This window comes from Schistocerca americana, chromosome 6 (genome assembly GCF_021461395.2).
Source record: "Schistocerca americana isolate TAMUIC-IGC-003095 chromosome 6, iqSchAmer2.1, whole genome shotgun sequence".
Taxonomy (NCBI): Eukaryota; Metazoa; Arthropoda; class Insecta; order Orthoptera; family Acrididae; genus Schistocerca; species Schistocerca americana.
Genome location: NC_060124.1, coordinates 334,833,017 through 334,846,124, shown reverse-complemented (window position 1 = coordinate 334,846,124; position 13,108 = coordinate 334,833,017).

Sequence of the window (13,108 nt, the reverse complement as noted above, 5' to 3'; positions counted from 1 at the left end):
TCCCAAAAAATTTGGTATGCGAACATGTTCGTGCTTTTTTGAACATGTAACTCACCTCAAACTCTCATAAGCTCCTCTAACGGTAACTCATTCATACCCACTAGTCTATCGCTGTTTGTCGCTCACACCCATCACTCCCAGCTGTCTTTTCTCACTCACTCATGCAGCCGAACGCGTTACATTCTCTTTGAGTTTCTCTGTCATTATCTCCTCTGTCACAGCCACAGTCTCCTTCGTTCTGTCCTACACCTACAGACTCCGCTCACTTGTCACTGGAGTGTCTCTATTATTGCTACTATTTCATTCCTTCGTTCCTAGTGCTGCGTCCTTCTCACAACCTCTCTCCTCTTCGTTGTCATTATCATATAATTTACTTCTCACTGTCAGTGGCTCTCACCTACTTCCACGTTATCTTTCTCTTCATTCCTTCTCCCTCACCCTAGACCTGGTGCTGTCTCCCTCTCTCTTTTCCAAGTGCTGTTTTGTCAATGCCAACTATATTCCACTGCCACTATATACCTCTCTTTCTCTCACACTGCCATTATTGTCTCATTCCCTCTTTCTACAACACAACCACTGTCTATTACACTCCAGCATTTATTACTTTTCTATCTCTTTGCCACTGTCAGTGTCTTCTTCTCTCAAAATAAAAAAGCTCGAATCTTTCTGTGTGCCAAAACTATTGGGAAACTTTTTAAAGCTTCTGTGGAAGCATCTGATACTCCACATTTCAGTCAGGGTCTTTTAAATAAACAGGAACATTCAATTATTTTGTGCTGCGATGAGAGTATTTTTTTCCGTTGGTTCCCTTCTTTTCCCTGCTGCAGCAAGACATGTAAATCATATGAAAAGAAATTTATTAGGCAGTAAAAACGTAAGACAGTTTTCTTAGGTGAAACAAAAATAATGCAAAACTAATTTTACACCTCAGACTGGATTTAAGTGCAAGAATATTTCGTATGTGCTTCAGTATGACAACATGGGGTTCCCAGGTGTTAGAGGAGAGCCTTAATAGCATATTTCTTCGTGTTACTCACCTTTATTAACTACTTTTTCGCCTCACACCGGATTGTACTTGCGTGTTTTACATGTACAAATAGTATAATTGTATCTTGGAAACGGATAAAATATGAAAAAGATTTTCAAGGCTGCTCTAGATTTTAGTCTTAAGAAGACATTGTAAAAATTACGCTCATCTACTTTGCATAGCCGTCTCGGAATCAGTGGCTGTGATTTGGTAGCCAAGAAACAACATTTTGGGATCTTTCTCGATAACGGTTAAAGATGGTCGGAAACGAGGAGATATCTCTTCTAGAAAAATGCATAGAAAACATACCATTAAAATTTGAGCAATTTTCTGCGCTATTTATTGTTTGGCCTCATGACAGATCTAGTGTAGAAGTAGGATAACTTGAACCTATTCTTCTTGGAAACGGAGAAAGATATCAAGAATATTTTCAAGGTTTCAAGAGATTTGGTTATGGAAAACGTAGTGTAAAAATTTCAGCCATTTGCTGTGCATAGCCGCCTTCGAATATTCAGCTGTCTTTTGGTCCGCTGGTGAAGGCGAAAATATAGTAAAAAACTTTTGTGTAGTTTCCAGGGGAAGTGCCATTGGATTAATGGTGCCTCTGTAGGTCCCATGAAACCCACCGTAGACCACATCAAATGCAAAAAGAACCATCCAATTTGCTCCATTTGCCTAAACAGGAGGAAGTGTGTAGTATTCATACTTTGATCTTGTACTGGAGGATAGTGACACTAAGACAGTTATTCTGGTATGTATGCAAATGGTCTCTAGCCCAAGGGCTACCCAAAACACTTGACTCTACCTTCTTATCACAAAAGAATCACAGGTAGGAGCAGCGGATATTCCCGTTTTTATGTGCACGATATCACATGCACACCGATATGTATAAAAACCAAGAATGAAAAATATAGGTAAAGACGAATAAGTAAATTCTCGGATTAATGACAGCATGAGACAGAGATGCAGTGTTTCTTTCAAACTGTTCCATCTGTACATCGATCAAGTATTGACCTATATAAAAGATAGGTCAAGGAGTGGGATTAAAATTCACAATCAAAGAACATCAGTGACATGATTAGCTGATAAAAATGCTACCCTCCGTAAACGAGAGAATGAATTACAGAATCTACTGAATGTAATGACAATCTGCTGAGCATAGAATGTTGACTGAGAATAAACCGAAGGAAGCTGAAGGAAACTACTAACAGAAATGAGGTCAATAAGAAATTTAACGTCAAAAGTACCGAATACGAAATAGACAAAGTGAAGGATTCTGCTGTGGGATAAAATCTTGATCCCTAGAAAAACCGGAAAAAAAAGATAATCGAAATGTTTTGGAAGTGGTGTTACAGAAGGCTGTTGAAAATTACGTGGACTTATAAAGGAGTACTCCCAAACATCGGAGAGGAGAATAATATGTGGAAAACAATGACAAGAAGGGATAGGACCACAGGACATGTTTTAAGGTATCAGAGAAGAACTTTTATGGTACGAGACGTAGCTGAATACGCTAAAAACCGGAGGTAATAGCAGAAATTGGAAATAATTGAAGGCGTTAGGTGTGAGTGCTACTCTGAGATTAATAAGTTGACATAGCAGAGAAAGTGAAAGGACCGACGCTAAAGAAACGTCGGTAAAAATAGCTTCACCGAAATATTAACATGTTTCAAATACTTTAAAAATTACTTTCTTATTTCGAAAGTATGAAGTGAAAAGATCAAATGTCGATGCAGTCCAAGAAAATTTCGAAAAATATGAATAAATAAAATGAGATTAAGTATTCTCTGTTAATGTTCATCGTCAAATACAAAGAAAATACCAACTTTCTACGATAGTGTCCATCACCTTGCTCAAGGGTATCATCTGACGTCGTGAACTAGTGACGGTGTGCCCTTGTAGACGACGATGGTGTCAACCAATAGAAGCTTGTTATTGTATTTTAGTTTCTCGGGGCAATGTAACCCAGCACTTTGGATCCAGTGGGTTCAAAAACAGTATGGATCAACTGCCCATACAGCAGGTTGAACCTTGGAGCACATTTACACAGTCTTCACGCTTGACAGAGTTGCTAACAGAGGTCTGTGTGGTCGCGGCCATAGCTGGCCATCCAGGTCACCTCGTCTGTCAGTGTGCGATTACTTCATGTGGGGAGCTCCCAAGTCTAACGTGTATCGCAACAACCCTCATGGTCTTTAAGAACTGCAGCAGAACATTTCGGATGAGACCGCAATGATTCCAGCAGTCTGGCTTCGATCCGCCTTCAGCAACTTGCTGACCGGGGCCCAAAAGTGTCAAGAGATGAAAGGTGGTCACAACAATATTTGCTATAGTCAGGTTAGTACTGTACTTCCTTTCCTCTATTGTGCTTCTATGTAGCCTGGAACTGAGTTCTCCGAGCCACTTTTATTTGCCACACCCTTTACTTTGGTATATCATGTCTCTAGCTAGTTGCAGCTAAGCTGTACCTTGTGCGTCTCCCACTTTCTTTCAAAGGACATGGGGCAGGCAGCTTGTGGGGCGGCGGGTGGAATTATTGTTGTTTAAAATGTTCCTATTATTTATTTATTGCTGTTGTTTGCCGTTCTCAACACTGGCTGTCTAACTACAATATTGGCAACCAGAAAGTGATTAGCAAAACGTGAAGCCTGTAATTAGAATTCCTAGTGCCATCTGAGAAATACACTAATAGCTACAGCTTATAGCTCTGAGGGATTAGGAGATTGTCTGGGATTCATAATCAAAAACGATTCTCTAAAAATGTTCACTATATTCTGAAAGTCACAGACCAAAAAGAATCCACACAATCCAACTACCAGAGCAGTTCAGAGTCTAATGCGCTGATGCAACTATAACTGTTCAAACTAAATGTTTAAGTGAATGCTCGCCATAATTTGATGATAATGTTCATCAAACGACACGCTAAATAAAGGTAGAATGTCTGTCCCGCAGCGGCACGTGAAAATACGACATGCGCAAACTGAAGATAGATCATTAAAGTCATCCCAGAATTAACATTTCACTCGAGAACGATTTCATGGTTACGTGTATCCCGAGTAACTTATTACGGCATCCGAGGCTGTTAATAGCAATGATACCGACGCGACGCGACTCCCGGCACAGGTGGTGTGCTATTCAGCGTCTGGAGAGAACGCGCAGCGTTCTTATATATAAAGCCGCGGTGCGGACGGCTAAGGGAACGCCTGATCAATTCCGCTCTCCCGACTAGTAATGCACCACTTTAAGTTATTGAATAAATCATCGCTTCCTTTGCTGATGGCCGATGAAGCTCTCAATTTAAATGTGCATTCAGCACACAGGTAAGTAATCATAATAAAAGTCTGACGTGGCTAAGTCAAATATTTTGGGCGAGAGAATTAATTTAATTACACTACACGCAGTAGACGAGCTCTGAACTTGCCCTTTGGAGATACGCTATTGCTATAGTTTTATAGTTATTCAATTGAAACTTCTCACATCTTTATGATTATAGCGGATCTCCCTTCTACTTAAATTTTAACATCCTAGCCTTATTTCTTCGCCTACTTAATCCATCTTGCTTCCTTAATTTCTAAGACAAGAACCAGAAAATCATGAATTTCAACTAAAATTTTAATTTGTGAGATCCAGAATACTGTTTCTACTAAATTATTATGCAAAAGGAATCCGGATATAAATTTTTAAGTTTCTAGCTCTTTTCTGTTGCGCCATGATTTTTACAGAAAAACATCCAAATTTCGAAAATGGTTAAAGTTATTGAACTGACATTCAACACATATTGATTTAGTATTACTCCTGACATGCTAGAAACGTTTCAGGTTATTTACTTGATTTTTAAAGTATTGCGCAACATCCATGAAGTCAGAGCTAATTACAGCGGACTGGCTGGCACACAATGGAAAGACTGATGTGAATTTTATACGGCGTGAGTAGGCTGCTTCCCTACATCACCCTATACTTAATTTTTTATTGTAAATGGAAAAGAGAAAGAAGAAAAAAAATTAATTACAAAAGCGAAGCAAGAGTACAGCTTAATTCCCTATAAAAAATTAAAATTTAAATGTAAACATATAGAAATATTAAAAAGAAAACTGATTACCTACTTCAATTATTTAAATTGCTGGCATGTTCACTGCTTAATAAGCAACATTATCACTCAAAATTTAAGCAGAATCAATGAAACACATTGGAATACATATCGTCTTAGAGAGACAAACACATAAAATATGTAAAATTATGAAATCTTAAATCCATTAAATACATTTTTACATACACAAATTCAAAGAAAATAACACAATTATTTGTGATACATAAACAGACAATTATATCTTAGCAGTCTTTTTCTAAACCTGAAAGAAAATTTCACAAATCATGACAATTTCATTTTTACACACGTGGTTCTAGCCGCTTTGGCTGGCGTTCTACACTTCCATTCACAAGGGTAGAGGAGGGGAAGTTGCTATGGTGTGCGTCCTTCACGTTCACTCTAAATGACATGGGGAAAGGGGAGGAGTCACTATGAGTTGTGTCCAAGTCACTCCACGCTTTCACGCAGCTACCAGGCTGCCATTATCTGGTTTGTCCTGTAGAACAAACAAAAAGAGTGCCTCAGACTCTGTTCATTTAATATCTAAGGGTGGGTCACAATGAAATGTGGATACATACATTTTATCTTTCAATATGTTACTGGAACAAAGTTAACAGAACTTTTTCAATTTTACTCACGCGGTTACTTAACTGTCATAAAATCGGTAAACAAATGGCTCAAAACGCCGTTAGTGACGTACTAGAGAAAATTTATGCTCAAGGCATACAATCATAAATTCTATTTAATCTCAATTTATTATTTCTGGGCCGGAACACTGAACTAATGCTCGGTACATTCCTGATACATTTGTATTTTATTTACTTAGCTGACTCATCTTCGATTACCTTATTCTTAGAGAGAGTATGAGTATATTTGATTAGTAGTTGTCTTCTCAGCTTCTTTGTACATGTGAGTAACTTGTGGTAATAGTATGGTTCTGAGTGTTCAAAACACACTACGTTTAGTTGACTACTAAATCCACTTATTGGTCCTCTGCTGCTGTGTCATTTCCACATCTGCAATTATGTACTTACTTCATCGAAGTGTATTTATGCTGAGCTGTAAATAATGTTTCACATCTGCCATTATGTTACCCAATTATGTTGCTAGTGTATGTACTTATTTAACACTCACTCTATTAACATTTAACGTATAGGATAGCACATTTATTTCATATCTATAGTGTTTTGCAGCAATCCATTTCCACTCGATCGGACGCTGAAACCACAGGTAGTCTCTCTCGACCTACCGCTAAAGTGCATCAAGTAATTAGGGACGAGCGTAATGCTAAATTCCTTAAATCTATAGGACACCATGAGCTGCTCTGTCTCATCTAACATAAGGGTACATATGGTCGCATTCATGCCTCCAACTCATAACCTCAATACCTGTAGGTGTGTCACCGCACACTCAACACCAAATAACGGCCAGCTCCGATCTTATAAATATTTCAAAGACGTGTCCTTCACGTCTCAACCACAAACACTGTTCAATTCTATTATACTGCCATTCCTTGCTACACAAGGTGAGTTCATTCTTACAACTTATCTGCATATTTTTCATAACACTAAGCAATCTCTTTTACTATTAATCAGTTAGCTCTAATGCATACACTAGGTCTCACTGCCACTTCAGATCCTGCTTATAAACGAACTTGTATATCTTTTTAAATATTATTGTGGGACTATTTCCAATAAAACAACACTTTGTACTTACAATATTACCAGGGTTCTATACATAATTGTTGCTCAAATACATTTGTATCTTAATTACGTCATACTTCTCTATTGTTTATGTCACTGTTCGGTTTGTCACAGTAGGTATTTTTTTTCACTAATCGGTGGATAGAATGGTTACAGAACTCATGGCTTGATAGCCATGACGGAAAATTTTTGTATTGCAGAGAAGGAGTCGAAATTTTAGGTGGACAGAAAGGATGAAGAGTGAGTGAAATCTGAAATGGGAAAGAAGATCTCACACAGCTGGGACTGCACAGCTGCCACACTGTGTAGAGGTTACAGAACAACCTCCTCCCTACAGAACTCACTAGCTTAATGCTGGCTTGATAGTCATACCGGAAGATTTTAGTATTTGAGAGTAAGAGCCGAAATTTTGGTGGATAGGAAGGATGAAGATTGAGTGAGACCTGAAAAGGAAAGAAGATCTCACACAGCTGGGACTGAACAGCTGCCACACTGTGTAGAGGTTACAGAACAACCTCCTCCCTACAGAATTCATTCACTACCTATGAACTTCTTTAGGTCGATCACGTTCCTGAGACCTAATATCTTTTTACTCTTAGGGTACTCTAGCCTATATGCATTAGCATGTGGTTTTCCTATGATCCTGAAAGGTCCTTGGTATACGAACATGAATTTCTTTGTTTCTGCATTTATTTTCTTTGATTTTTCCTTGGTTTTGACAAGGACTAACTGACCTATTTCAAAACTGGTGGGTACAGCTTTTGCATCATGACGCTTCTTTCTTTCTAATGCTTTTTTTCTTATATTTGCCATAGCCTTTAACTTCTTCTCGTCTGTGTTTAGCTTACTTTTACTAAGATTAACACCTTCGTCCCAATATCCCTTATTTTTCAGAACTCATATAGGCAGCTCCTAAGTTTCATCACTACATGTTTATCAATAAAATGTACCGTAATAACTCCGGTTATCCGCAAAACCATTTTTAACTGGCTTCTTTCAAAGTCAACAACACTCTGATATTTCGACAAGAAATTTATGCCAATTAAAACCTCAATACTGAGATTGTTTACAATTAAGCATGGATGATCAATTAAATTACTATTAATGTTAAAGGGCAGCAAAGCTTCTGCAGTCATGTCGCGATGTTATTCAATCTGTGTATCGAGCAACCAGTCAAGGATACCGAGGGTAAATTTGTAATGGAAACTACGCTCAGAGAAAAAAATAAAACTTTGGTTTTTGACTGTGACATTGTAATTCTTTCGCCATTGGAAAAAGGCTTACAGAAACAGCTGAATGGTAGCATAGCGTCGTGAAAAGAGATGATATGATCAATATCAACAGAAGTAGATGAAGGATAATTAAATGTAGTCGAATTAAACCATGCAATGGTGAGGAAATTAGATCAGGAAATGAGACCATAGAAGTATCAGATGAGTTTTGTTATTTAGGCAGCAAAATAACTGTAGATGCTGAAAGATGGAGGATGGAAATAGCATGGTGCAACAGCAAGAAAAACATTTCTGAAAATGAGAAAATAGTTTACATCCAGTATAAACTTAAATGTTGGGACATCTTGTCGGAAGGTATATGTCTGAAGTGCAGTCTTGAACGAAGCTGAAACGTGATTCAGACAAGAAGAAAAAGAAGCTTTTGAAATGTGGTACTTCAGAGGAATGCTGAAGATTAGAGGGGTACACCAGACAGTGCGGAGGTACTGAATCGATTTGGAAAGGAAAGATATTTATTTCGCAACGTGGCTAAAAGTAGGTATCCTTTCGCAGAACTCGTCCTGGGCATCAAGGAATCGTGATTTGGCAGTTGATGGAGGCGTGTGTACAGTGGGGGACGAGGAGGCGGAAAAACGAATGAGTGATACCACAGTTTAAATATGGTAAGAAGGTCCAAGTGACAGCAGGTGAGACCAATTATGTAGAGATAATGGACTTGTTGTATTAGCGTAGAGAACTTCATCGAACCAGTCTTCGGACTAAAGACCACAACTACGTCAATAGCAACGACATGTACATGATTCGCTTTTTGTGTTTTTTTTCCTCCAGTCTTCTGAATGATCTGTTGCAGCTCGTCACCACTTCGTCTTCTGTGCTAACGCCTCTATTTTCACTAAACGTTTTCGGTTATTTGATGCATGTATTTCAATATTTGTCTTCCCCTACAGTTTTTCCCCTCTACGGCTCTCTCTAATATCATGAATGTTTTCTCCAACTGTCTTAACAATTGTTCTGTCTCCCTCTTCTAGTTACTATTTTTCGCGTACCCCTTTCGTCGTCGTTTCTGCAGCTAAGCTCCTCATTTCTTACGCTATCATACAATTGTCATCATTATTGTATGAAACCACTCTTCCATCGAGTGGACTCTTCTTTTCGAGTTTCCAAATGAAAATATAATTGTGTCACGAAAAGTGTCAAAGGTGAAAATTCTTGGATAGGAGTTTTATAATAAGCCATTCCAATAGTTAGAATACATTAGGCATTGTCTAATATGACAAATAATTGAGGAGCGGACAGTATCTCGGCTTTCGGCAGTTGTTTTGAGCGTTTGTAAAGAGGCGGTAACTTGTGAAGTCGATGTAGTGCATCGAAATTGAGGTGTTGACGGAAAAGAGTCTACAAAAATGTATCATACTCTTGGGAATTTACATTCAGAACGTGCCAACCTCCAGTCAAACTCCGTTCACTGAAAAATAGGTAGCAGTGAACTGCTTGTTTATCAAACTGTAACACACAGAACATGTTTTGTGACCATTATTTCACTTGTGTGCCAGACGATAAGATTTGTATGCAGATTGTCTAAGGAATTAACAGGGGCGGTTTAAGGCTCAAGAGACCCAAGCCAAGCTGAGAGGGGTGCCAGAGGCGCCACAACAATGGACTAAACAATCAGTAGCGGCTCCTTGGGCCGCCACTGGCTCCCAACGATTTCAGTACTGTGGATATCGCAAAGCGTAGCGAAAATTGACACGATTAAGAATACACGAGAGAAAAAGCTGAAGAGGGGGACGCCTTGTGGTAAGTCTCTTGTGTGGAAAAGTTTCACGAACCGGCCACGGATTAAACACAATAACCGTAGCAAACAACGAATTACGTTAGTAAGCAATAAGTTGCTAAGAAGGGATGGTACCGTACAACAACGAATAATTTGGCGCCAGTTTGCAACCAGTTCTCATTGTCAGCCGATACGACACGGTCTCTGAGCTTTAACAAGGCAGGCAACACTACTTACAGAGCAGCTCTGGCTCATTCTGCATGTCATGAGAAGATGAAACAAAATTAAAATTAGGGCCACCGACTGAGGCACATTCAGCCAAAGTAGAGTACTGCATGACATAGTAGTCTCATTTAACAATTACACTATTTTACTGCTGATATGGAGTTACTGATACCCTAGAGGCTTCGCTAGTATGAAAAATCAGGAAGTAACTATAAAATAAACATCGTCAGTTACGGAGAGCTGTATAGAAACTTCGCCCAAACTCAGACTGTTGGACTTCTTACTGGTACGAGTTTTCGTTTCCGTTCGTCTGAAGTGCACTGCATGTTGACGTGGCCATTTATCAGATGCATCTCATTTTCACTGACAAAGCAGTATTAGCGATTATACCTTTATTAATAAAAGTATATAATACTATTCGTTATTTTCATTATTGCGAGAGAATGACAATATCGCTTAATGAAGATATATTGCAGGCAAAATGGGCAATGCAGTCAGTGTTTTATGTTTCTTTTTCAATGTGCTTATGACAGCTGCTTCCTCCTTCATGTTATCAGAAATACTCTTACAGTAAGCAACACTAGTTTTACTTTCCTAGGTCGTTTTCACATGTAGCGACTGCAGGGTGCCCGTGTTGTTAAAACAGATGCCAGCTGCGATGGACACATCTCTGGCAAGCAGTTAATTACACAAAACATCTTTTTTGCGCCTCTAGATTTATATGGTTATATTTGAGGGCTCATACTAGCGTATTCTTCCGTTTCTTTGTGATCAAGTTAATACGCAGTGATTCAAATCCCCGTCTGACCATCCTGATTCCTGATGATTATGTAGGTTTTCAGTTTTTTTTTAATATGTTTTTCTCATTTGTTGATCGTCTGTCTATCTGTCCGTATGTTAAGACATCTTTCTCTCAGGAACGGGTAGAGATATGGAGCTGAAATTTATTTCAAATACTAATGCCTACGATCCCTTGGCGGTGTAAAAAAAATACGATTCTAGTTTGCTGCAATCAAAAGATATGGCTATTTGCAAAGATCCCTCTTTCTCAAGAACTGGATAGAAGTATCTGCTTGAAATTAATGTCAAATACTAAGGTCAACGGTACATTGGGGTGTAAATTTCAGCACCTAAGTCAATGCAATCAAAAGATACAGCGATATATGTCAAAAAATATGATACTCCCAAATTCACGCATCAAGTATTTTAAATTAAGAACCTATATCCCTGTTGGTTCTGGTGATCTACGACTAGAGCCAAGGCATGTGGCTAGTAAACCGAGAGATCGTAGGGTGGATTCTCTTTCGAATCACCGACTTTTGAGACTGCGATTTTGTCTAGCCTTCACCTCTTAACGTCGATTTACAGTTGGAGCTTAGAACATACTTTGCGTTCTAACATTACGAATTACTTCGAAGAGAACAGTCTCTTCTCACACAGTCAACACGGATTTAGAAAACATAATTCTTGTGAAACACCACTACCTTTACTTACACCATGTGTTGAGTGTTATCGACAAGGAACTTTAAATTGATTTCGTGTTTCTAGATTTCCAGAAGGCTATTGGTACTATGCCTCACAAGAGGCTTGTAATCGGATTACGTGCTTATGGAATATTGTCTCAATTTATGCGCTTGGATTTGTGATTTCCTATCAGAGAGGTCATTGTTCGTAGTAATCGACGAGTAAAAAAGGAGTGATTTCTGGCGCTCCCCAAGGCAGTGTCATAGGCCCTCTCCTGTTCCTTATTTATACAAACGATTTAGGAGACAATCTGAGCAGCCATCTTAGTTTGTCTGCAGATGATGCTGCCATGTTTCGTCTAGAAAAGTTATCAGAACATCAGAAAATTTTGCAAAACGGCTTAGAAAAGACATCTGTATGGTGCGAAAATTGACAAATGGCTCTGAGCACTATGGGACTTAACATCTATGGTCATCAGTCCCCTAGAACTTAGAACTACTTAAACCTAACTAACCCAAGGACATCACACAACACCCAGTCATCACGAGGCGAAAATTGACAATTGACCATAAATAATGAAAAGTGTGACCTCATTAACGTGAGTGCTAAAACGAATCAGTCAAATCTAAAGCCCGTAAATTCAGCTAAATACATATGAATTACAATTCCGAACAATTTTTATTGGAAAGCACGCATAGAAAACGTTGCGGGGAAGGCGAGCCAAAGATGCATTTTATTGGCAGAACAGAAAATGCAACAGATCTACTAAAGAGACTGCCTACACAACGGTTGTCCGTCCTCGTCTGGAGTGTGCTGGACGGTGTTGGACCTTAACCCAATAGGACTGAAGGAGTACATCGATAAAGTTGAAAGAAGAGAAGGACTTTTTGTATTACTGAGAAATAGGAGACAGGGTGTCATGGACATGATACGGGATTTGGGATTGACATCTTTAAAACAGAGCCATTTCTCGTTGCAGCGAGATCTTTTCACGAAACAGAATGACAAGGAATTTCCATTAACACAATTGATTAATTAAGTCCCCTGCAACTATAAAAGCTACGAAACAACAAAGCACAAGTGTAACTGTTCTGTGTGTGGTAGTGTGACTCAACGTACATGTATCTGGCTCGGTTCTTTCTCAACACGACAAAATATTTTAAACACCATTTACAATGAACTAATTGCAAAAGCACAAATACTATAATTGCACATAGAAGCCAGAATTACAAGTCTAATAAATGAACATGAGCCAGATGCTTTGTTGACTGTACCTTTGAGCAAGAGGGATTGTTATTAAAGAAAACTGTAATACCTTTTTACCTCATTATATATTGACGAAAATATTCCATTACACCAGCATCATAAATCAAAAGCCCATCTCCTTTCTCGAATATATTCTGACAATTGCATCTTCTTCCAACTATATGTTACACCAACCGAACAGTACAACATTTCAGTCAACACTCAGATCGTCTACTCTCTCACCCAACAGAAAAACGACTGCTCTCGACATCCTCTGAACTACTACTGCGCCAGTGGAGGCGGCGGAATAATAATCTTTGGCGCAATCTCCGGCGCTGTGATTCAGTATAG